The sequence below is a fragment of the Schistocerca cancellata genome, chromosome 2 (assembly GCF_023864275.1).
Source record: "Schistocerca cancellata isolate TAMUIC-IGC-003103 chromosome 2, iqSchCanc2.1, whole genome shotgun sequence".
Classification (NCBI taxonomy): domain Eukaryota; kingdom Metazoa; phylum Arthropoda; class Insecta; order Orthoptera; family Acrididae; genus Schistocerca; species Schistocerca cancellata.
This window is the reverse complement of record NC_064627.1, coordinates 769,642,460-769,669,050: the sequence shown is the minus strand read 5'-3', so window position 1 is coordinate 769,669,050 and position 26,591 is coordinate 769,642,460. Positions and strand designations below refer to the sequence as shown.

Below are 26,591 nucleotides of genomic sequence, written 5' to 3'. Positions count from 1 at the left end.
CGGAAAACCTAAACAGGATGGCCGGAGACGGGATTGAACCGTCGTCCTCCCGAATGCGAGTCCAGTGTGCTAACCACTGCGCCACCTCGCTCGGTATAATACTACTAATAATAATATGCGTAACGTATCAACAAAAGAAAGAAAGAATTGTTTTGTGGAATTTTGTTGTTTTATACGCAAGTACAGTTTAGCGCAATAACGAAATTGTGTAAGCTTTCGCAACTCTCCATTTCGCATTTTTGTGTGAGAGTTTTCGTGCTTTTCCATTTTTTCAGACAAATGGTTCAAATGGCTCTGAGCACTATGGGACTTAACATCTATGGTCATCAGTCCCCTAGAACTTAGAACTACTTAAACCTAACTAACCTAAGGACATCACACAACACCCAGTCATCACGAGGCAGAGAAATCAGACAAATGTACAAGATCCCTAACAGATGTATTAGTTCATGAATTTACTTCGGGGCTGAAAATCAGATATTCTTACTCTGCACCCACACAACTTGAGCTAACTGTACAGTGTTCGCTCGTAAGCACGGTTATTTGATTTCGCCACTCTCTCGATCAAAGGATCTGTTCTCGCAGACACTAGTTCCTTTGCGGCGAACATTCCTGATAATTTACTTTTATGTTCCCAGAATGAGATTCTCACTCTGCAGCGGAGTGTACACTGAGACGAGACTTCCTGTCGGATTAAAGCTGTGTGTGCCGGTCCGAGACTTGAACTTCAAACCTTTGCCTTTCGCGGGCAAGTGCTCTACCATCTGAACTACCCAAGTACTACTCACGATGCGTCGTCACAGGTTTACTTTTCTGTTAGCATTTAAAATAGATTCAACATTGTTCATGTTTACCTTGTACACGAAAGCCGATTCCTGCACAGTAGTCAACCAACTCCAGACACAAACTGCCGTTTGTGGAAATTATTAAACTCAAACAGTAATGTTTACCAACATGGTCACTTGTCAAGAATACAAATGAGGCGCTGAGATCCATAAGGGCCTAAAGCACACCGCCGTCGATCCCATATTTAAGTGAATAACAGAGAAACCAGTGATACAGCTTTTCATGAATTTTCATATACACAGTAGGGGCCCCCAACACAGATAAACTTGACTCACCATAAGATCAACAGATTTCAGAAGCATGAATAAATGCTATAATCTCACAGTCGACGGTGATGTGCTTTAGGCCCTTTTGATTCTCACTCCCTCAAATGGTGTGATAAACTTCGTAACATAAAATTCCATAACGTACTCAGAAACGCACAAAATAGATTTACTGTTCGTACAACTTTAACATATGCCAACGTTCGATCTAATTTTAGTATACAGTGAGTGAATTGGTGTGTCTGAGGAATGTGCTATCATCATCTTGCAGGATTTATGCCGAACGAATGGGAATAAGTCTGTCGCCGTGTCTACCACCTGGCGGCTTTGTGAGAAACTTCTAGTTGAGTGGCAAGAGCTAGCTGTGCACATCGTGAACCGTGCACGCTATTTATCAGATCCGTATGCATTTGGCCCGTATGGCAATTACGTCACGTGAGTTGCGCATGCGCGAAATCTTAAAACGTGCACAACTGTAGGATCGCTCGGAACCCTGATGCCAATGTTCACAGGGTCTAGAGGAGCAGTAGCGCGGTAGGTTTTAAGTGCCGTATCTTTCAGAATGCAGCATCTGTGTTACGTTTAACAGCATTCAAAGAAAAATACCCAGTAATTACTCAAGGTGTCGAAAGTTAGGGTGTTTACATGATCTTGTGGCTTACACTGTAGCCGCCGCTGTCCACAAGACTCGACTTGTTTGTAACGGTAAAAGTCCAATGGCAATCGATGTAGAAAAGCACCAGTCCGCTTTTAACGATCGGCGCTGTTATTCAACTGCAGCTTGCCACCAAGTTACCGAAATATTATTCAGATCTCTGTTGTGTGATGCTTGTAACAGGGACAATCACCAGCTTTGCAAATTTGAGACCGCAAAGGGCATACAAGACAGGTTTTCACAGGAGTCGGCGAAGGGCTGGTGCGTTGCCAACAGACCACCGGCGGCCGACGTTAAGTGGGCCAGTGGCTCTTTGGCCCCCAGCCCTGCTTCCCGCGGCCGCGCAGGGAGAGCAAAGCAAGTGCAAGGCTCAACCGTTGGCGTTCTGCGTCTCCTGCTCCACATGCACGCCGTTCAACGGCGAGTACTGCCTCCCGCGTTATCAGTTCGTTTAAGATTAGAGGAATTTCTTCCTCTGCGAAGTCATCTGACGTACTTCAGCAATCTGTGCAGACGATTAGCTGGCATAACAACAAAGAAATATACAAAAATTTAAATGAAAAGACCTATATATAAAGTCAGACAAGTATATGTTTTTCTCTAAATAGTATGCATTGCATTTTCGACGCATGAAAACGGATCAGGTAAAAGCTGTGCTAGGCGATTTTGTTTTATAATACAATAACTATTATATTAAAATTCTTTAGCGAATACAAATAATCCAAGTTTGTGGGTGGGCACAAGAGATTTTCGTAAACTGGAATTAAGTGGATTACATCAGGTTTTTATTGTGTAGATTTTTACTCTAACGTTTCTAAGCTAAGTTAGTACACATACCATTGTAATGAGTTTGATAAACGACATCATTGAAGCTATTTTCTTTGCACCCTCTCCGCCTCGCGCCTGATTAGTAGTAAGTTTGTTTCGGCCCCATGTGAGAGAGCAACCCGTAAGGATAGTTTAAATAAATATAATGTAAGATAAATTAGAAATAAATTTGGTGAGGTGCGACTGCGGAACCAACGCATTTGCGCGGTATCACACGTCACGAGAAGTCTTTCTTAGAATACGTATTCAGACCGATCCTCGAAAGCTGTTCTCATCTTTCTTTCACGTGTCGTTTCCTAGCTGTTTTCTGATTCCAGGAGGTTGCACAAGTCTGTTTAGAATGCTTGTTTACAGCGTACCTTTAGTTCCTCGCTGCAACTTTGCATGGCATGTTACGTCTGTCGTAGATTTGTCATACTAGCTAGTCAGCAGCGGGGCACGGAATACAGCATTCTGCTGCGTCCACGGTTGTCTGGACACCCTTAAACATTTTCGTAAACGGTTCCAGATGTAAGATTTATTGTTCCAGATGTAAGATTTATTGCAAGTGACACTAAGGATAAAGTACTTCGCCGTGTGGTTAATAGTCGTTCGTTTATCAACGGAGATAACATAAGTAGTCGAATATATACAGCGAGATACCCAAACATAGGTTTAATGCGTCGTTGCGTAATCATCAGTCACTGAAAGTGTCTTTTCTTGAAGAATAGCGCACGGAAGTGAGGCGCACAGCCTGCATATGGATACGCTAACCGCATACGCACACGCAGCCTTTAAAAGTTTACTGAGTTATCTTGTTTCGCAGAACTAGTTAGATTTGCTGCATAAATTTTCTTTTGACTGTCGTGCACCGCATGCTTTAGATTTGCTGCAAGTTGCTAAAGCATTTAAAGTCAGCAATGACCAAGAACAGTTCACGAAAGAAGCCTTTAGTGCCTGTTGCGAGTCAAAACGAGAGCGTCATATTCCCGGTATCGTGGTGCAGCCTGCGAGGACGCTACCTGTAGCTAGAGCTGTGACGTAACTGATTGGCCTCAGAAGATTCGTTTCGGGATTGCCCCAGGCAGCGCACAGTCGGACACTAAATCCCTCCCATTGATCGCTGCATCGCCGGTGAGACGCGCTGGCAGCGCGTGAGTGCGCGCCTTTAACGGCGGACACACTCCCGTTTGTTGTTCTGCAGAAGTGGGTCACAGCGAAACCGACGTGAAATATGAAATCTCACTTCTTCCTTTCAGTTGTAGGTTAGATTGCGTCGTCAGACTAGAACTGACGAAAATAAGTCTTCAATTAATTCCTTCCTTTCTTAGTGTATTTAACTCGCAAACGGCTGAGATTGCACTGTATTTAAAATGGTTGAGTCGTGGGGAACCGCAAAATCTTTCCAACGCAGCTTCGGAATAGCGCTTAGATCGAAGTTCTAGAAAATTAATTTCGCCATCACATTGTAATAATTTACTAATTCAGAGGAAACTCAGTACAAAGTGTGACATCGATTTTACTTTTGTCCATAGTTTGCGTGTTACTTTCGTCGCAGATACATTCATTTCTTAAATGATCTTGATTTTGGTTGCACATTCACGGAACGACATTACGAATGCGTTCTCCGTATCAGTATTATAAGCTCTCGCAGGAGATATGTAGATTTGTTTTCTGCAGTTCAGAACGTGTTTTCTCCGTTGAAAATGCGCCAGACGTTCGTAGATACAGTCAGAAAGCCATAGCAAAGGAAAACAAAGCGTCATAAACGGCCAGACACGGTTTTATGGTACCAGAAGGCTGCACAAGTTTGTTTAGATTGCTTGTTTACAGCGTACCTGTAGTTCCACGCTGAAATTTTGCATGACGTGTTATGTCTGGCGGAGAATTGTACCATTACTAGCTTCTCAGTAACGGGAAACGGAATACAGCATTGTGCTGCGTCCTAACGCTTAAGCTGTCTGCTAAACTTGATAAAAAAAAGCTTTCAAACATAGACAACAGTGTTACACACACACACACACACACACACACACACACACACACACTGAAAACTGGAAAACTCAGAAAATTCACAAATGAATTAGACAGACGAAACATCATAATAGCAGGACTCCAAAAAATGAGAAATACAAAAGAAGGCCCATTTGAATCTCAGCGTTATAGAAATCACAATGGAAAACCAGAACAAAGAGTTCGAAACAGTACCCACAATTCGGAACCGAGTTTGTAGTAAATTTGAAAAGGATAGACTCAATAACTGATTTTAAAGCTATTTCTTCATGTATTGCAACGTAAAACTCTGAAAACCACAAACAAGATCCATACTATCTTAAACGCCCATGCTCCTGCCAATGAGAAAATTTTCTGACGAGAACTATGGTAGAAGTAGGATAACTCTGAGGTCTTTTGTGTCAGACAATAAATCAAGTGAATAAAACCAACGTAAAGATCTTCATAGGGGATCTGAATGCCCAATTTGGAAAGGAAAAGAAGTACAGAGATATTATTGGAATATGAGTTCCACATAAACTAATAGAAACGGACAAAGACTCGTTGAAATTTGCGGAACACGTGGGATCATCTCTAGATCTAAATATTTAAAAAGAAAACCAAGCAAACTTATGACATGCGAAAACATCCTCATTGGACAAGAGGAGAGTGGCCGCTGGACCATGTTCGCATGGACAAATTTTTTCATAAAGAAATTCAAAGTGGTTCTAAGAACAACAGACACAGGTTCAGATCATTATTTGGTAAAAATCAAATTTACCCCATTAAGGAAAAAAGACAGAAACTGGAGACAAATGAAAGTATGGCCCACACAAATTAATAAAAAATAACAAATATCAGAAAAAACACAAAATATAATAACGGTAATCTTGAGGAATTAATACCAATTTTAAAACGGCATGCTGAAGAATCAGCTCCAGTAAATCAGCGTAAAAAATATGGATGGTTAATTACGGAATGTGATGAAATTCGTGATGAAAGACATCAAGCATAGGACAAAATTTCAAACTCACAAAACAGAAGAAAATGCAACTGATCTCATAAACATAGAAAAAAGTTCTCTCACATAATTAGAAAAACAAAGCGCCAATATCAAAATGATCTACTGAGTTCCATCGAAGAAAACTATACTACAAAACCAAATTAAAGTTAAAGTAATGACAGCCCTCGGCCGCGAAAGTTAACTCTTTTGACCTGGTTTCGACACTTCTTTGAGTGTCTTCATCAGAAAATTAAAGATTCAAATTGTCCTATAGCGTAAGTACAAAGATTATGGGAAAATGTTTTTATAAAAGTGTAAGCACTGACTATCAACACAAGAAAGAAACATCACTTTCATGTCACGTATATAAATAAATATCAAGCGATAAAGCTTTAGTCACGATTTTTTTAAAAGTGGAATGCGTGGAAAGCAAGCCACTACGGGCTGCTCGCATAAGTCAGGTTACAGGTAGCATCAGACTGCGTTGCACGCGTTAACAACTGCGGGCAGGTGAACATCGCACCAAGAGTGCCATCTAGTAGCCGCATATACAAACTGGCTATTTAACATACAAATCAAGACAGACGAATATTATGATGAATGTTATTTAGTACATGAAGTAGAAGGCAATATTTTGTTTAACAGCAGCAGACAAGGTAAACATTTTGTCTATGTAAGAGCTTAGAAGTACAGTTTGAAGGATGAAAACGCCATTATAGTACCACAAAGAGGCTGAATGACAAAGCCTGTAGAAAAAATCTTTGTACTTGTTATAGACCAATTTGAGTCTTTAATTTTCTGATGAAGGCACTCATTGAAGTGAAGTGTCGAAACCAGGTCAGAAGACTTAATTTTTGCAACCGAGGGCTGTAATTGCTTTAATTTGTAAAGGAGCGCCGATCACGCAGCCTTGTTTAAAACTTTAGTACAAAACCAGTTCCAGATAGTATTTCAAAACCTTTGACAATCAATCACGTAATTACGACCGTCCCACACTATTGTTGAGAAATAAAGATGAAAGACCATAGTATCAATAAAAACGCAGAAATCGTGGTAGAAACGTTCAACACGCTCTTGGACTGTGATGAATCTGAAAAGCTTTTAATAGACACAAGCATTCCTGTAAAAACAAACCAGAAAATATAAACCCAGCTATCGTATAAGAAATAGAAATTGCACTTAAGCAAATGAGAAACTACAAAGCAAGTGGTGAATATAAAGTGTTCGTAATATTTGGTCGCAGCGGAGGTCACATGAGATCCGTTTAAGTTCGTTGTTGATCCCTTGACGCAGTTTTTTTTTATTATGGTGACCAACCAGCTCTCTGATCGAACACGCTGAACTGTCGTGCCGGCAACCAACCGGACTACGCAGGCACAACTCACACCCGTCCTCACGATTTTTCTTTCGCCAGGACCTCGTCTCCTACCTTCCAAACTTCGCAAAAAGTTTTCCTGCGAATCTTTACATATTATTTTACAAAAAATCTGGGCAACAAAAATTCCCAGAATGGGCCACAGCTATAATTAACCCACTACATAAGAAATGAGACAAAATTGATGACAGCTGTAGAGTAATCTCGCTCTTGGGCTGTACCTACAAGATTTTTTCCAAGATTTTACACAATAGGATCAAGAAACAACTGGACAAGGAAGTGGCCAATACCAAGGGAGCTTCAGACCTTGGAGGTGCTGTGCCGAACAAATAATTACTCTGAAATTAATCATGGCCTATTACCGCAAATGAAACAAGCCTCTCTCAATCACATTTATAGATTTTAAGAAGGCATATGACTGTATCCATAGACCCTCACTGTTAAAAATTTTGAGGCATTTCTAACTTCACTTAAAATTAATTAAACGGATAGAACTTATTTTAACAAATACAAATTAGAATATTAAGTTCAGAGAGGAACTTTCCGAATCCCCTTCCTGGGACAATGAATTCACGGTGTTCTTATTTCAATTTCCAGGAGTGTAGAAAGGACGATAGTAAGAACATGTATAAATAAATAAAAAAAACAAAAGACGGAGTTTGGAGAATAGCTTCCAATGAAATAGTTTATAAATAAATACAACCAGTTAAAAGTACATTTAAAAAGAAAAGGATCTCTTTCTCAGGACACTTGATGAGAACAACAGAAAATAGAATTAGCAGCAGAATAAGTGAAAATAAGTGCGGCATTAGATGGATCGCAGAGATCAAGGAGGGCATGGTGAAATTACAGATTACGATGGAGGATTTGAAAGGCAAGACAGACGCGCTCAAGATACTTCAGGGCAAACATATCACACTACCAATAAAAATTAACAAAAGAGAATGGAAAAGGTGATTTCATATGAGGAGAGAAGGGCACGATCAGAAAGAATGAAGATGTATTGGGTCAACATAAAACAGAAGAACCTAATTCATAATATTGACTGAAGTGGTCCAATATAGACCATAAAATAAAATAAAAGAATAACTGACGCATTTTTAAAGGAAAATCTATGAAAATTGGTATTTGACATTCAACCTCGAAGTAGGTGAAGTATTTCACTCCTCGGTTTGATATAGAGAACTGTGTTACAGGATGAACGTTTCTATGGAAATATCACTACAAGAACGCAAAAGGCACGATTAACAAAAACTTTGTACTCTAGCTAACAGTATCGCGGTTTGGTCACAAGTACACTCGGAGAAGACCATGTTTTAGAAGTCTTAATTAGCCTAAAAAGTTTAAAGGGTGTTGCAGTGTGTGATCTAAATCAAAGAAAGCTATTTAACATTTACCACTATGAATTGACTTCCTCGGAATTGCATAGGAAAAGAAACGTCTCATTAATATATTAATTTTTCGGAAGACATAATATACCTTTGTAAAATTATGTATGATGGGAGTACTACTCAAACGTGAGCTGCTCAAACGCGAGCGAAGCAGCGGGCGCTAAGCTAATAAAAGTATATTTCATGCAGTATAATGTATAACTGAACAAAACGTGCTGGGGTTTCCGCCCCATATCCCTGCACACCCATTTTAATTAAAATTGTTTAATTAATTTTTCGATATTTACCTTATGTTGCTTTTTTAAAAAAAATACCATCAATCAGAAGTAAAAGATGTAAATAAAACGCTGAAGTAAGGTTGCCTATCTTTCTCCAGGCAATAATGAGAGTGTCAGAGGCAAACATTTTAAGAGTGTACGAGTAAATTACCCTCATCGTGTTACCTTATACAATCGTATATAAAATGCAGATAAACGTATTGCGAACACGGTGGTATAGGGTTGCCGTAGCAAACGTGGACCATATATTAGGGTTTTCACTGTTTTAACTTCTCAATAACTGAGTACGTGAGCGTGGCGTGGTGGATGAACACTGAATATACAAACCATTGCGATAGAGAAAGATTTAGAAATACAGCTGCCTGTGAGACAGTCACCGTGTAAAAGACAGGGCATGTTCATTTCTCCTTGTAGCCAGAGTACAATTTAATGAGTCGCGAAACTTCCAGAGTTTTCTTACAACTGCTTCTGCATCGCTGCCAAGCGACTGGCGTTATAAACAAACCACGAAATGTTTGGATATTGTATGCTGTATGTTAAGTGTTGAAGCACGCTGAAAACGCAAACCAGGTAATATTTTGGAGTTAAAATTGCACCAGCAATAACAAATATCCCCAAGAGTGTAAAAAGAAAAAAATAAAAAAAAATAAAAGCCTATTTGCGTATGTATTAAAAGAAATTTGTGAAACGAAGAAACAGTTGGCTTAAAACATCAAATAGTACGTCCAAAGTACGCGGATACACTCGTAATCAGTTCCTTTTGAACTTAAACATACCAGGTCACTCTTCATCCCCCCTCTTAAATTGCACTGACATTTCATTATTATACATTAACCTTAACAGGAGACGGGATATTACGCCACTGCATTTTCCTTTTCTTATATAAAAAATTTAGTGACTGGTAAATATGGAAGTAACGCCAATAAAGGTAGCAAGTTCTTTTACAGCAGTCCTTTCTTCAGTTATTACACATTAGCCGCTTGGCCTCTGAAGCGTTACCAGCGCTCCAAGCGGCTGGCTTACAGTGACTTGACTCACAAGGTTCCATTGTTTTGTATTATAGTTTCGCGACAGTTTTTTGTGTGCAACATAGAAATACACATGAACGGTTCCGAAGCTGCAGCTCTGTCACAAGCGTGATGCGACCGAAACTTCTTGTTCGCGTGACTCCTGCGCCGTATTTAATGTTTGTAAGCATACCACGCTATTGCTGAACTTTACTCTGGTATTTTGCTGAAAATTTGTAACAAAGGTGTTTTTATGTGGTGTTAGCGTTGGGTTATTTGATTTGGGCAGTGAAACATTTGAAAACTGTTACTTAAAGTGATTGTTCCTAAAAAAAAAAAAGCATATAAGTATCACAATATTCAGTTCACCAAAAAGTCAGTTAAGTTTTTAGGTTATCATACCGTATGTTATAAAAAAAAGTAACGGCACTGAGTGAAAATTTTTAAGGAGACGAAACGTTCAGGTCGAAAAAATCAATTTTTGGTTTTCATCATATTTCGATAGATTAAGGTTTTATTTAAGTACTCCGAAAAGGATTTTGCTGAAAAAAAAATGTTTTTTTCGAGCATTTAAAGAGTATTTTCCTACCACTTATGTGCCACGCCCACTTTTCTGTCACCCACTTTTCTGCATATATTTTAGATCTTTACATCCCCTACATTGCACGTCAGTGATTTTTTTTTACTCCCGAGTGTGTTGGCTATCCTTGGAATGCAACGGTCGGTATTCTTTTGTTTCTGCTGATTGTAAACAACTCGCTTTCAAACACGCGGTTAGTTGTATTCAAGTGTGATTGCGAGTAGTTGTTATAATTACGTTTGCAGTGCTTGTTTACGTGTGTTTTGTTGTGTTAATTGAAGATGACGAAACGTAAAGGCATTTTCAAGAAACGACAATTTAGAGGAAACAAGTTTAGAAAGCTCTCAGTACAAGAGGTTATGTCACCTGGCAACGATGTTTCTAATTGTAATTCTTCAACAAGTGCAACATCAAAGAAATTCTCACCATTTCAAGAGATTTACAACGAATTTACTGTAACTGACAACGGGTGCAGTAACGTTATTATAAATTTGAGAATATTATCAGATGTAATTTCTAAATTTGTACAATGCAGACAGTGAGGTGAGTCACAGGGTCTGAAAATTTGCGAGTGTGCGAGCGGGAGAAAAGGCCTAGCAATTGCTTTGAATTTAATTTGCACTAAATACTCAGCTGTGATTTCATTTATGAGTTCTTCAAAACCAGATGCGAGCATCCCTTATGAAATCAATAATGTCTAAATATTGCAAATGTTGTAAAGTCAATGAACATAAACAACACAACTCTGTGGCTAATTTTAGAGGAATAAGTGGTGGTGTGGAAGTTCATGGAGTACAGCAAATATTTCATCGCTTCGTAGAAACAAGAGGTGTATGATACACCAAATACACTCCTGGAAATGGAAAAAAGAACACATTGACACCGGTGTGTCAGACCCACCATACTTGCTCCTGACACTGCGAGACGGCTGTACAAGCAATGATCACACGCACGGCACAGCGGACACACCAGGAACCGCGGTGTTGGCCGTCGAATGGCGCTAGCTGCGCAGCATTTGTGCACCGCCGCCGTCAGTGTCAGCCAGTTTGCCGTGGCATACGGAGCTCCATCGCAGTCTTTAACACTGGTAGCATGCCGCGACAGTGTGGACGTGAACCGTATGTGCAGTTGACGGACTTTGAGCGAGGGCGTATAGTGGGCATGCGGGAGGCCGGGTGGACGTACCGCCGAATTGCTCAACACGTGGGGGCGTGAGGTCTCCATAGTACATCGATGTTGTCGCCAGTGGTCGGCGGAAGGTGCACGTGCCCGTCGACCTGGGACCGGACCGCAGCGACGCACGGATGCACGCCAAGACCGTAGGATCCTACGCAGTGCCGTAGGGGACCGCACCGCCACTTCCCAGCAAATTAGGGACACTGTTGCTCCTGGGGTATCGGCGAGGACCATTCGCAACCGTCTCCATGAAGCTGGGCTACGGTCCCGCACACCGTTAGGCCGTCTTCCGCTCACGCCCCAACATCGTGCAGCCCGCCTCCAGTGGTGTCGCGACAGGCGTGAATGGAGGGACGAATGAAGACGTGTCGTCTTCAGCGATGAGAGTCGCTTCTGCCTTGGTGCCCAATGATGGTCGTATGCGTGTTTGGCGCCGTGCAGGTGAGCGCCACAATCAGGACTGCATACGACCGAGGCTCACAGGGCCAACACCCGGCATCATGGTGTGGGGAGCGATCTCCTACACTGGCCGTACACCACTGGTGATCGTCGAGGGGACACTGAATAGTGCACGGTACATCCAAACCGTCATCGAACCCATCGTTCTACCATTCCTAGACCGGCAAGGGAACTTGCTGTTCCAACAGGACAATGCACGTCCGCATGTCTCCCGTGCCACCCAACGTGCTCTAGAAGTTGTAAGTCAACTACCCTGGCCAGCAAGATCTCCGGATCTGTCCCCCATTGAGCATGTTTGGGACTGGATGAAGCGTCGTCTCACGCGGTCTGCACGTCCAGCACGAACGCTGGTCCAACTGAGGCGCCAGGTGGAAATGGCATGGCAAGCCGTTCCACAGGACTACATCCAGCACCTCTACGATCGTCTCCATGGGAGAATAGCAGCCTGCATTGCTGCGAAAGGTGGATATACACTGTACTAGCGCCGACATTGTGCTTGCACTGTTGCCTGTGTCTATGTGCCTGTGGTTCTGTCAGTGTGATCATGTGATGTATCTGACCCCAGGAATGTGTCAATAAACTTTCCCCTTCCTGGGACAATGAATTCACGGTGTTCTTATTTCAATTTCCAGGAGTGTATATGGGCGATGGTGACAAGTAAGGCATACAACAAAATGGTGAACTCTAAGCTATATGGAGATGCCATTATTAGCAAAATAGAATGTGTAGGCCATGTTCAAAAACGTTTGGGAACATGGCTGAGAAAACTGTTGATATGAGAGGAAAAAAATTAGAAGATGGAAAATTGTTGACCGGACAGTGTCGGTTAACTAAAACTGAAATAGAAAACTTGCAGGTATACTATGGGCAGGCAGTTAAGAGAAATAAAGAAAATCTGGAGGCAATGAAGAGATATGTTTGGGCCATATTCTTCCCTAAGTCCTCTACTGATGATAAGCCATGTCATGGATTGTGTCCATCAGGAGAAAATTTGTAGTGCAAATACAGTAGGGCTCAGGCAACTGGAGAATCTTATTCTCACCAGTATTCTCTTCCTGCTGCTGTTATTACAGCAATTAAACCTATTTTCAGAGACTTGGCTCATCCTGACCTTCTAAGGAAAAAATCTGCATGGGCAGACGCAGAACCCAAATGAATGTTTCAACAGCATAATTTGGAACCGCCTTCCTAGAAATGTATTTGTAGGCATGCATACAATGAAACTAGGAGTTCATGATGCTGTTATTACATTTAATTGTGGTAATATTGTTGGGTACTGAAAAAGCTGGGAATTAATCCTGGTGAAAATATGATCACACTGGGCTGCAACATTTCGATAAAATGAGGATAGCCGATGCAGACAGGTCTGCATTTAATATGGCCAAGAAAGCAAGACAAACATCCAGGAAGGTGAAAAAGAAGCTGGAAGACCTGCTAGAGGCCAAAGGAGGGCAATCATACGCAGCAGGGCAGTTTTAATTAATTGTAAGTAACAAATTTAAAGTTTTTTCTTTAAAGTCAGTTTCCCACAAACTAAAATTTTCAGTACATATTCCCCACTATATCAAAAACTATTATAGATAAATGAATTAAATTTTCAGAGACTCCGCATAACATAAAAAGCCACCTCTGATACTACATTCATTAATATTCCCCCATTAGAAAGTTCACAAAAAAATTTCCTGCAGAAAAACTTGATATTTTTGTTAATAAATTTAAAAAAGTATTTCTTAAAAACTATAAAATGGATTAAGTAGATTTTAGTACAGTTGACTCTATTAGCATCATGTAACATACAGTAAAAATATTAAGGTCCTGCATCAAATAGTTTTTTCAGAACTGGGTCAAATACTTCCCTAAATTGACATCAGTTAGATAGGCAGGGTGTGGTCCCCTTAAGGAACTGTACTTAATATTTCTCAGACATTATGAAGTTGTATAACTCATTCTCAAATTACAAAATCTGAATTTTTGTAGAATTTTTTATTGGTTATTATCCTAAACATGTTGAATATCCAAAGCTTGCTGTTGTAACTATTTATAGGTGCAGACACTCTGTGGTAATTTCCATGAGGAAATGTCAAATCAATTGACAAGAATGTTATATTGCAATCATTTACTTACTCGATAAAATGAAATTCTTTGGTGAATCCAAGTAAATCTGCAGCCGAGGATCATTATAGGTGTCTGGAGTTCAGTGGACATTCTGGTGCAATAAGTAGAGTGAGAGAAGAGCGAAAGGCTGATAAAATAAATGTGTTTTTTACGGGTTTGAAAAAGATGTTAAAATTTTTCTAATTACTGTACATTTTATCGGCTTTTTTCTAACTCAAATTCTGTGGAAAAAAAATTATTCTCTCAAATTTTCACTATCTGATGATTATTCAGCTACAACTGATGCCTTTTCAGAGCAATGTTGTTTTAACTTTTATTTTAATTATATATATCGTCCGTTAAATGAGCTATGTTTGAAATTAACATTTGTAATATTCAGTTTGTTCAGGATATTTATTCCAGGAACAATCATTGTCATCAGCTATGCCTGATTCGATTGATGAGAGACCTGTTAAAATATTCGAGACTCTTCACTATCGTCAACAGCAGATAACTTGAAATCGATGCAAATTTGAGATTCATCCTCCGCAGCTCTTACATCGATATCATCAACTTCCTGTGAAAATACGGCCACAAGCACAGGTATTATCTTATATTTCCTCAGTCAGAAGTATTGGTACAAATAAAAATTACTGCAGAAAATTTAAGTTATTGAGGTAACGGCAAAACTTGAGAATCAAACTATTAGCTGTCACAAGATACGTATCACTGCTTAGCGGCAAAAGAGAAGCGGCATAACGAGGAACACAAATAATCTAGTTGCCATGAAAATAGAGAGTAACGTATATTAGCTTACGAGAGAAAAGTAGAGAGAAGGTTTGGGGACCGTCTGACAATAGAAGCATCTGCTGGACTCCGCTTTTAAGAAGGGGAAAAAATGTTTACAAGACAGACATCAGCTATCTGTAATCGCAAAGAACGCCCAATATCTAGGAATAGAACAGGTAATAAATTCGAAGATTCAACTTTTTATTTAAGGAATTGCATAAATACTATGGATTTGCAAATCGCTGCCGAGTCACTTAACAGCTCATGATATTATTCATGGAGAATGCTAGATCCCCGAGAAATTGTTTGAATTTGTACACAATCTCATTGGTGGATCCAACGCGTCTGACAATTCTGACGATACCGCAGTCAAAATAACAGCATTGTGCAGCGATATTATTTATGCTGTTACAAAGGGTAGATGTAAGCCTGCGAAAAATTAAGTCTCGGTTTGGCTATAAAGTCTTACAAAAATCTTGGCAAGTAATCGCAGTGCTCCACAGATATGGACGTACAATAAGATGTTATTTAGCTGAAGAGTTGGAGACGGAAATGACCTTTACAGCATTCTAAGATAGTACCAGCGGGTGTCGACATGGCAAGTGGACGCTGCACTCACGTAGCGTTTGATAATTTTGATCGCTTCTTTGATACGACTAGAGGAAAAGATACAGTGCGCGACACAGATGGAATAATGTCAGTTTCCCCAAGCAGAAGACGAGGATCCTAATGAAACTGAAGCCACGACTTCTTCAGCTCTTCCACTTTAGGCAGTGGAGATGAGTATGGACCTTCTGTACGAAAAAGGCGACGCCTTAATGAACTTAACGGAGTCCGGCCATATTACTCCAAACCAGCAGCACGTATGCAGATGCTTACTACTGATCCTTTCAATAGTGTAATCGACCCTATGCAAAGGAGCCACGGAAATGGCCATTGATAAAGATTTTTTATGTGTAATATCTTCGTCTAAAATTCATTCTGTTTCTTTGTCGTCAGTTTCAACTGCGTGATTTTGACAGATCGTAATGGAATTATAAAAGCTGATTGCCTCCAATAAATGCTTCTCAAACGTCTTGTGCTGTGGTAAATGAGATACTTGTCTTGATCCAAGGAATATCGTTCACAGGCTTCGTTACTTCGTTACACAGTTCACATACACATGTTGCGGTTGGGTCGTGATAAGTTTTGTTTTTGCAGAATAGATGATGAAAGCGGATATGGAATAAGGAGTATGAAAAAGTCTGTATGAATCAACTGAGAAATTATTAGTCATACATTGGAAAATTCGTAAGATTAAAATATTATTGAAATAAAACAGATAACCAGTACTTGATACCACAAGAACACGATGTTGGTCAGGAGAGTGTTTCAAAAATTTTATCAAACTTTGACAATAATATTGTCATTATTGTGGACAGATGCTCTGTTTTTATGTGGCGTTAAGTTTAGCTTAGCAGCAAAACCTAAGCTACTTATATGCGCGATGAATTACGTTAAGAAAACTGTAACAGCGCTGGGTAAAAGTGGCAAGGGGCCTTACGACATTTTGAAATTTGCTAAGTATTTCCAAGAAATTCTGTAATGCTATACGTGATTTGAAAATGATGGGGACATAAAAATAACAAATGAGTCAGTGAAAGATGTGAAGTGAAGCTTGCTCGATTCTATTCCCATCGAGCTAGCTCATTTCGCTTATTCACAAGCATTCTTTTTTGCCTTTTGGGTGCCTTTAGTAGCAATGTACATAAAATAGCTTGTCAAATTTGGTGATGCAGAAGGTTAGGTGAGTACATAAGATAACTAATGGGGTGTACTTATTTAAAAGAAGGAATTGGTTCATAGGAAACACTCAGAGTCATTAAGGAATCGTCAATTTTTCATACCTCAGTCGGTAAAAACGGAACCCTTACAGCCATGACTTTCATCCTTTTTGCGTTCGTGGTGCCCCTGACCATCCATGTTGTTTTCGTAGCTCCCCTATATGATACATTGTAATAACTGATATAATTAATAAAACCGTTACGACTAAAATACTACTCACCTCAGTGCGATATTTGATCGTGCTTCTTGTTACACAACGTGTCAAATCTTGGCACCAACTGTACTTGGTTTTAATGACAGCCGCTACCGCTGTAAAAAGAATTGATACCTTCACTGTTTCCTTCCTCAAGCTTGGAAACCCTTTTCTTACTGAATACCAATGTGTTGGCAACGCCGTTGACGAAAACTTCTCTTCTATTGAAAAATCTGACGAAAATTCTATCAAATCTTCCTCTTCTGCAGTATTGGATTTCGAGGGAGAATCATTGCTGAAGGGATTTTAAACCCACTAAAGCCTATCAAAGTTTTCAGGAAAGTATTTTTCAAAATGAACATGAAGTTTAGACAGATATTCTTAATTTATAGAAAAAATATATGCTGTAATGCATATCTTATTGTCGTTTATAAAATGTTGTTGTTGTTGTTGTTGTTGTTGTTGTCTTCAGTCCAGAGACTGGTTTGATGCAGCTCTCCATGCTACTCTATCCTGTGCAAGCTTCATCTCCCAGTACTTATACTGCAACCTACATCCTTTTGAATCTGCTTAGTGTATTCATCTCTTGGTCTCCCTCTACGATTTCTACCCTCCACGCTGCCCTCCAATACTAAATTGGTAATCCCTTGATGCTTCAGAATATGCCCTACCAACCTATCCCTTCTTCTAGTCAAGTTGTGCCACAAATTTCTCTTCTCTGCAATTCTATTCAATACCTCCTCGTTAGTTATGTGATCTACCCATCTAATCTTCAACATTCTTCTGTAGCACCACATATCGAAAGCTTCTATTCTCTCCTTGTCCAAACTATTTATCGTCCATGTTTCACTTCCATACATGGTTACACTCCATACAAATACTTTCAGAAACGACTTTCTGACACTTACATCTATACTCGATATTAACAAATTTCTCTTCTTCAGAAACGCTTTCCTTGCCATTGCCAGTCTACATTTTATATCCTCTCTACTTCGACCATCATACATCTTATATCCTCCTTTCAAGACACTGTCCATTCCGTTCAGCTGCTCTTCCAGATCCTTTGCTGTCTCTGACAGAATTACAGTGTCATCGGCGAACCTCAAAGTTTTTATTTCTTCACTATGGATTTTAATACCTACTCCGAATTATTCTTTTGTTTCCTTTACTGCTTGCTCAATATACAGATTGAATAACATCGGGGGAGAGGCTACAACCCTGTCTCACTCCCTTCCCAATAACTGCTTCCCTATCATGCCCCTCGACTCTTATAACGGCTGGTTTCTGTACAAATTGTAAATAGCCATTCGCTTCCTGTATTTTACCTCTGCCACCTTTACAATTTGAAAGAGAGTATTCCAGTCAACATTGTCAAAAGCTTTCTCTAAGTCTACAAATGCTAGAAACGTAGGTTTGCCTTTCCTTAATCTATTTTCTAAGATAAGTCGTATTATATAATCTATCTGATACCTTCTACTATCTCCAGGCTTCTTCCATGTACACCACCTTCTTTTATGATTCTTGAACCAAGTGTTAGCTATGATTAAGTTATGCTCTGTGCAAAATTCTACCAGGAGGCTTCCTCTTTCGTTCCTTAGCTCCATTCCATATTCACCTACTATGTTTCCTTCTCTTCCTTTTCCTACTATCGAGTTCCAGTCACCCATGACTATTAAATTTTCGTCTCCCTTCACTATCTGAATAATTTTTTTCTCTCATCATACATTTCATCAATCTTTTCATCTGTGGAGATAGTTGGCACATAAATTTGTACTACTGTGGTAGGCATGGGCTTCGTATCTATCTTGGCCACAATAATGCGTCCACTATGCTGTTTGTAGTAGCTTACCCGCATTCCTATTTTCCTATTTATTATTAAACCTACTCCTGCATTACCCCTATTAGATTTTGCATTTATAACCCTGTATTCACCTGACCAAAAGTCTTGTTCCTCCTGCCACCGAACTTCACTAATTCCCACTACATCTAACTCCAACCTATCCATTTCCCTTTTTAAATTTTCTAACCTACCTGCCCGATTAAGGGATCTGACATTCCACACTCCGAGTCGTAGAACGCCAGTTTTCTTTCTCCTGATAACGACGTCCTCCTGAGTAGTCCCCGCCCGGAGATCCGAATGGGGGACTATTTTACCTGCGGAATATTTTACCCAAGAGGACGCCATCATCATTTAACAATACAGTAAAGCTGCATGCCTTCGGGAAAAAATTACGGCTGTAGTTTCCCCTTGATTCAGCCGTTCGCAGTACCAGCACAGCAAGGCCGTTTCGGTTAGTGTTACAAGGCCAGGTCAGTCAATCATCCAGACTGTTGCCACTGCAACTGCTAAAAGGCTGCCGCCCCTCTTCAGGAACCAGACGTTTGTCTGGCCTCTCAACACATATCCCTCCGTTGTGGTTGCACCTACGGTACGGCTATCTGCATCGCTGAGGCACGCAAGCCTTCCCACCAACGGCAAGGTCCTTGGTTCATTGGGGGGGGGGGGGGGGGGGGGGGGTGGGTATAAAATGCTACAAACATGTAAAGTAGTTCCTTTTTCCTCCGTCATTCGTTTTTCTCTTTCAAAGAAGCAGTTTCAGAAAGGCTGAAACTTTGTCTATAAGTTGAATGAAAGAGTTTCACTTCCTGGCAAAAACTAGTCATTGAGTTTAACTTCTCAAATATACAACGTAAGTATGGGTTCTTTAATAGAAAGTCAGTGTCTAGAAAGTACTTAGCATTGATATGATGATCTTCTTGCAGATAAGAATAGACTTCTCGCCAAAGTTTAAAAAAATGCATGGTAATACATTTCTACTGGACAACAAAGTACTGCTGTTACAAAATAAGAGAGATGTATGTTCAGCTCACATATCGTGAAAGAGTTGATTAAGAAGTCTAGCTCTCAGAGGACTAGTTTTACTAAAATTCACCACATTTATGGCAGTTTGCATTATTTGATTCAGATCAGAACTCAGATGTTGCGAAGCTAGTTCTCCTGTATGGATAATGCAATGCCCGAACCGTCGCAAGATGCTCCAGCTACCCCGCGCGGCCTATAATTTGAAGTATGTCATTCGTAGACCGCTGAGTGTGATTGTTTACTTCCGTATTTCAGATTTTGACGTTGTAGCCTTGTATATAATGTCGAAGAATCAGGTTAGATCTCCACAGAAATTCGTCACGCTTCCTCCAGCATTGAAAATGAAGACTAGTGTTAACTGTGCTGACAATAGTATGCTATACGTGCTGCTGGCTTCTTGCGATTGTCTTCTGTTTTAGTGTGTATGAGTTGAGTCACGCTCAAACGTGTTCCGTGTTAAAACGCCGCAACCTGTTTCCACCTACACGAGGGCAGATGTGTTGACTTGCCTTATTGAGGACAGCACTGTGAAAGGGAACGGGCACTTCTAAGAGAAAACTTTTAATTTTTGCTTACTTAAGAGATGGTGGGAATTGGATTTGGAACCGGTTGTTAACCTTTCTCTCGTCGTGTGGTAATTTCTTTGATTACCATTTCCTTATATTTGATAGCAACGCTGGCTGAGAGAAGTGTCGTCTAACGCCGCATCAGGTTAATTAATTAATTAAAATGGTTAAACATGTAAGAGGGTTTAATCTGTATTTAAAACCGTGACAAGAAGTATTCTTGAAACGTATTCGTTTACCTTCTCTACAAAGGCGTGTGTGATCATTTTAAATGCCATATCGTGAGACTTAATTTGACAGTCTATCCTTCAGTTTAAATTCTAACAAAAATAGCGTGACATGTTTTCTGCTTTAACCCTTTTTTATTTAGGAAACTGACTGATGACTTGATGTTTAAGTAGTGTAACGTAAAGATTCTTACCGTGCATTGGATAACATAATCCTGTATTGGAGTGGTAGGAGCTACTGAGGAGATAATATCGTACGTTGAACAATGTAGCGCGTGTTCTTGCGATATTGGACACTTTATGAAAGACTTTCGTCAAGGTGAAGCGCTCTGCCTATGTGGAATTGTCGTAGGTCAAGAAGAGTGCAAAATTAAAATCCTTAGGCTTCCTGAGAGGAGAAAAAAAAAACTAAGCACGCCTCATTTAGCAATTTAGAAATGCTATGTACGTTCACATCCTGATCGCCATCATTAAACGAATTCTCGTTAGCAGGAATCCATTTATTTTTCTTCATTGTCTCACCTATCTGTCTAGCGTCACATTTCATCACCATAATTTCAGTTGTGCAACAGTTCGCATTTTAGTATTGTTTATGTGCACAGTAAAATGTAGACCTTACTTGTGATACGCCTGATATTAGCAGCTCCTTACTGTCACACCTGGAGAAAGTAAATGTATTTTAAAGTTTTGTCGGTGGAACGAGTGCTGCGGCGAAAAGTGTACTCGGTATTTCAAGGTGCAAACATACACCGCGGAATTTGGCGGTTTTCTTGCGGTCTCTGGTAAGGTTGTGGCTGGCGGTATACGTCATGGACTTGACTTTCAGGCAAATGAAAATGCGTTGAGAGTAATCTTCTTAATCTAAAAGAGTTCCTTTGGCCTGAGTGCAACAGAGAAAATACAATCCGCGAAGGAAGTGGGAAGCTTCTGTATCCCACCGTTACAGTAATCTCGTAATAGTACAGATCTTAACTGTGTTAAAGCTTCTCTATTGCTACCACAGAACGGCTACATAGCGTGCGTTGGATTACTAACTTGACAGATTTCAGCAGGTAGTCGTAATTTATTTACAGAAAACTCTGAAGTTTAACCTAAAAATCGCAGGAATAGATAGAAAATAAAACGAAGATGAAGGTCTTAATATCTTTAGTAAAACATCAGGTTCGGCTCTGCGTCGTTGGTACAAGCAACACAATTTCAAATCGTAGACCATACATCTCTCTCTCTCTCTCTCTCTCTCTCTGCTTTATTGTCAGTAGTACTATCGATTACTGGTTTAAGTACACACATATACATCATTAGAAAGTTATTCTCCACACTTTTCAGAGCTCGTCATAATGCGCGACTCTGTAAAAAACATGTACTAGCACTGTTGATACCAATCTCATTCTGTCAGATTTCCGTCTGTTGAATAAAGAACAAATGATGCACTTCGGCTTGCTGTATTGTGTGACGATGGTTAGAATTTGACTATAGGATTGACTTAGTAGTAAGGAATAAACGTAGTAAAACTTCATACGTGATGCGGCATTTTTCCACGTATCTCGGTGTTAGACGACATGACTCTTGAACTATGCGTTGTAGAATGATATTTTTGTAGGTAGATTTATCCGCATACTGTATGTGGATGCAGTTTGCGAAATATGTTGCGGATAGAGTTAGTAGCAAAGAAGTAGTAAATTTAAACGTCATGCACAATGCGGCAGTTACTCACGCGTCTCGGGGTTTATGACGTCGTGTCTCCTAAATTATGATTGGTAGGTGGTTCTTCCCCCGTCAGCGACCGTTGCCTGACAGTAGAGGATATATGTATCACGTTAAATTGAAATCGGCCGGTGGTTTAGGAGATGTGGAAAAACACACACACACACTTTATTTTTGTAATATGTGCTTAAATGATAGGCCAGGGAGCATTACTCCTGCCCTTTCTTTACGTTACGAGAAGTGTCATAATTACAAATATAACCGAGACTACATGTAAGGGTTGTGTCCTCTTCATTACTTAAATAGGATAGCTTCGAACGGATACTTACTTGTTGTTTATTGTGAGTGTTGAAGTCAAAACATTTATCACTCTGTCTCATAGTTTCACTTTGTTTTTGGTGATGCAGCAGTAAATTCCGTGCGTAAGTGTTTCTCCGTAATTATTAAAATACAACTATAGCTAGGATATTACACGTTATTAGTCGCTTCATAAAGATTTCATGGACAAAACTATTTAGAGTAGTCGAGTCGGTAATAATCGTCGTTCCCAAGTGCTCCACGAGTATAATAATAAAGTCACGGTAATCAAACATCGGGGGCCATATATAGGAGCGCTGGGATTAAATTACCGTGCAGGCCTCCCTATTTTACATTTTCTATATTGCCTAGCTAGTTAGATGAATGCCAGGAAAGTACTTTCAGTGTTGCATCACCAGAATTCCTTCCTTCCCCTTTCTTCGTCCAGAGTAATAAACCGTCTCTAACGATGTCACAGGATATTGAACACTCTGCCTACCACCGAACATAGGTTTTCTGCTGACTTAGTAAAGGGACAGAAGTATCCACTTTTTCTGGAGAATGACGGGCAAGGCGCAGCATATAATTGAGCTTGGATTCCGCCCCAGAGTGCAACGGGAAATCCACACTTTTCAGTTGCAGGATACATTAGCCAAAAGGGTTCCGTGGATAGTTTATAGTGCCCAAATTGCTATAACATTGATTGCGTTGTTTCATTTTATGAATGAGCAGTAGATCGCACTGATATTGCCAGTATATGTTTCCCACCTATTTTTGCACGGGAGAAAACTGGAAATTCAAAAGTTCATTGTGACACGACGGCTGCAGTAATCTTGTCTGGACCGCGCTGCGTTGCCGTGCGTGTGTCCGCCTAGTCCAGCTGTGACTGATCCGCTAAGCTGGCCGACGACCCTAGGGGACTCTCTCCGGACCTGCCTCGTGCAGGGCTGTCGGTACTTGACGTCGTCATCTGCAGCGATTTGATTGATCACCCTCTTCGTCCTTTTTATGCAATATCTTTAAAAAAATTTCGTAAGAGCCAGAACTTCTCTTAATTTCGATAATAAATGTTTCGAAAAGGTGTTAAGGAGCTTGATTAGCTTTGAAGATATTCTGCAGTCGTGTGGTTTATTGCTGTTGCTTATAGAATATTCTTGCTCAATTTATTGCGCCCTTCGCTTTTTTTGTAATTGTGAAACATGGTAATCTTTTTTCAACATCTCCGTTTTTTGTGAATCTGTGTATGCAATTAGTTTTCAAGTGAATATGTGGTTCCACGTCAGCTTTTACATTACCTGGAAGTTGTGAAATCGTGGCCTCTGTATATCAGTGACGTATAAGCCCAAGGTTTTCCTCTAATTTTACGGGAGTTTCTGCAGGCAAAATAATAATGCCCTTATTCAGGCTCAGTCGTGTGTAATGCAGGTGGCAAACTTTTGTTCATTGACAGAATACTGGGAAAATGCAGTCAGGAGACTGCTTACAGATCACTTGCGCGTCCCATCGTGTGATGTTATTCAGTTGTGTGGGATGCATACCAGAAAGGATTAACATGAACCATTAACGTAAACAAAGAAGAACGGCACGAGCTTTATAGGTTTGCTTGGCTCTACGAGGGAGCGTCGTGGAAATTTTGAAAAACTTGAATTGGCAAGCTCTTGACCATAGATATTGGTTTAAAATATTAGTGTGCACTGAATAATGCAGATGCGGTCATCAGGCCCCTACAAATCCCTTCCGTAGTAACGGCAAAAATAAGACCAGACTTGTTACAGCGCGAGCGGCATAACCCCAAAACGCGGCACATTGGTAAGAATCCTCAGCCGTGCACCACACGGTTTGCAAATATGTATGTGGACGTAGTAGTACAGCAGGTTAAAACGGAATCTGGCTCTGTGGCTTAGAAGGTATTTGTGAAGACTACGTATCCAACGCTTAGAGTTTGAATCATTAGCTAGTCCAACGGTTTCTCTCGGCCTCTTACCGCTTCTTTTAGGAGGTGGTATTGCAGACAAGTTCGAATAAAAACTTCTCATAAGCATGTGTCAAATTAACGTTGGTTACGAATATACAGTTACTGCATTTAAACAAGTTTTTATTTCATGTGTTGTTACTGCAATTATATATATTGGCCACGACATCTTGGTAGATGATTGTTGCAGTGTCTGTGTGTTTATGGGTTGATTTTTTCATATGACTTGTCAAGCCAATGGCAGCACGGCATCTCTTGCCGCAATTGCCACAAGTGTATCTGGCTGCTGAGGCAGGAGCAGTGGTAGCATTGCGAAGCTTTTTCTGCCTTAATCTGTCTAAGAGGCCTTCATCCTGCTTAGACATTCCAGATGATATATCATCACGCCACTCTGGTCTCACGCTAGCCCGTGCCTCCCATCTGTTTGTGTCGATTGCAAAACTCTCCATATCTCGTTTACAGTAGTCCTTGAACCTCAATACAGAACGCCCTACAGGTCTTTTGGCTATACAGATCTCTCCAAGCATCACCTCACGTGGTAATCTGTCAGGATCCATACGGTGGACGTTGTCCAGCCAGCGGAGTCGTCTCTGCTTCAAGAAGCTGAATTACTGTTGCAGTTAGTTTTAAATAGCACTGCTTCGTTGGTCACTCGGTCCTTCTACGTTACTGCAATTAGTGTTGGTTGATTTACCGATAGTCATTTTTGTTTTGAAGTTAAAAGGATGGAGTTGTGCCTGAGTTTACACATTTAAATTTCTTTAACTGCGATCGTGATTCGTTGGCCAATTCTACTGTGTCGTAATGGATTCCGCAAGTATTTTCAAATCCCGAGCATGCCAATATGGTATTTGCATACACTGTAGTAAAAACTGTGCTGGTGCTAGGAAAGGATGCGGTTAAAATATTTCTTAACCACAGAGTACCATATTCAAGAATATATAAAGATGGTATCTGTTCTTTCGGACATGCAATTCTCTCTTAAAATGAAATGATAATTAAATCAAGACCCTAAACTGTCGACAGGCGTTGATATACATCAACGGGGACAGTGTGCCCCGACCGGGACTCGAACCAGGAATCTCCTGCTTACATGGCAGACGCTCTATCCATCTGAGCCACCGAGGGCACAGAGGATAGTGCGACTGCAGGGATTTATCCCTTGCACGCACCCAGTGAGGCCCACATTCCCAACTTAATGTCCACACACTACATTCGTAGTGCCCCTGCCCATTACACTCATTATTCGCGGCAGACAACCCGTAAGAGTTTCGACAACGCGTGTGCATCCAGCACAGGAGGAGGTCAATGACCGGTTAGCCTTAACTATATGAAGAAGGTATATGTTCTTTCGGACATGTCTCCGTTGATGTATATCAACGGCTGTCGACAGCTTAGGGCCTTGATTTAATTATCATTATATTCAAGAATGTTTGCTCGTGTTTTCACTAAACATCGTTGAAAACTGATGCAACGCTAGTTGTCATATTTCAACTAAACGTGCTAACGAACAAATGTGTTGGAAGTAGTTGATATTATTCAGGTGGTAGAACGCAACTCTTCAACAAGCGCACGCAAAATATCCACACGTAGCCTACCAAAATAGCAGACATTACGTGCACTGCCTCTAATTCTCCCCTCCGCCGCCGTCCACGCCACTTTAAAGTCGGTTGTCCCTTAGCGAATAAAGATTGATTTTGTAAGCAGCGGCAAAATAATACAGAACTCTTCGCGTTGAAACGCCTTCCTCCTCAATTTTTTTTCAAGTATTTCAGGCAACATAGACTACTAACAATCTGTAGTCATATGATGATGTTTAGGAGTACAATGCAGGCATGTCCGAAGGAACAGATACTGTGGCTACTACAGCTGTTATGAACTACACGTAACGTAATCGCATTTGCGAATATGGACAAAAATTCCCGCTTGCGATAAGTGGAAAATCCGGATTCTAATCCCGGTCCAGCACAAAGTTTCATTGTCGCCATTCCATTATACAGATTATGGGTCTTCACATTCGCAAACATGAATATATTTCATGTATCTGCTGTTATAATCGGTAAAACTTCATTAGCTTACCGTAAAGATATGTTAAGTCAAACCGCTCATTTTCTTGACGTTTTAGCCAGCATTGATTTGCAGAAGATAAAACCCATTAGTTGTGAAAGTACATCAGCCCCTTTAATCAGCAAAGGGAGAATTCCGAGATGTATATATCGTTTTTAAATCA

The 26,591-nt window shown here is 40.4% G+C and overlaps 1 protein-coding gene across 4 annotated transcripts in view; it reads left to right on the top strand.

The window, feature by feature from the left end:
* LOC126162595 (prominin-like protein) overlaps nt 1–26,591 on the top strand; it is a 510,115-nt gene that overhangs the window by 149,239 nt on the left and 334,285 nt on the right. The gene's annotated exons all lie outside the window — the stretch shown is intronic.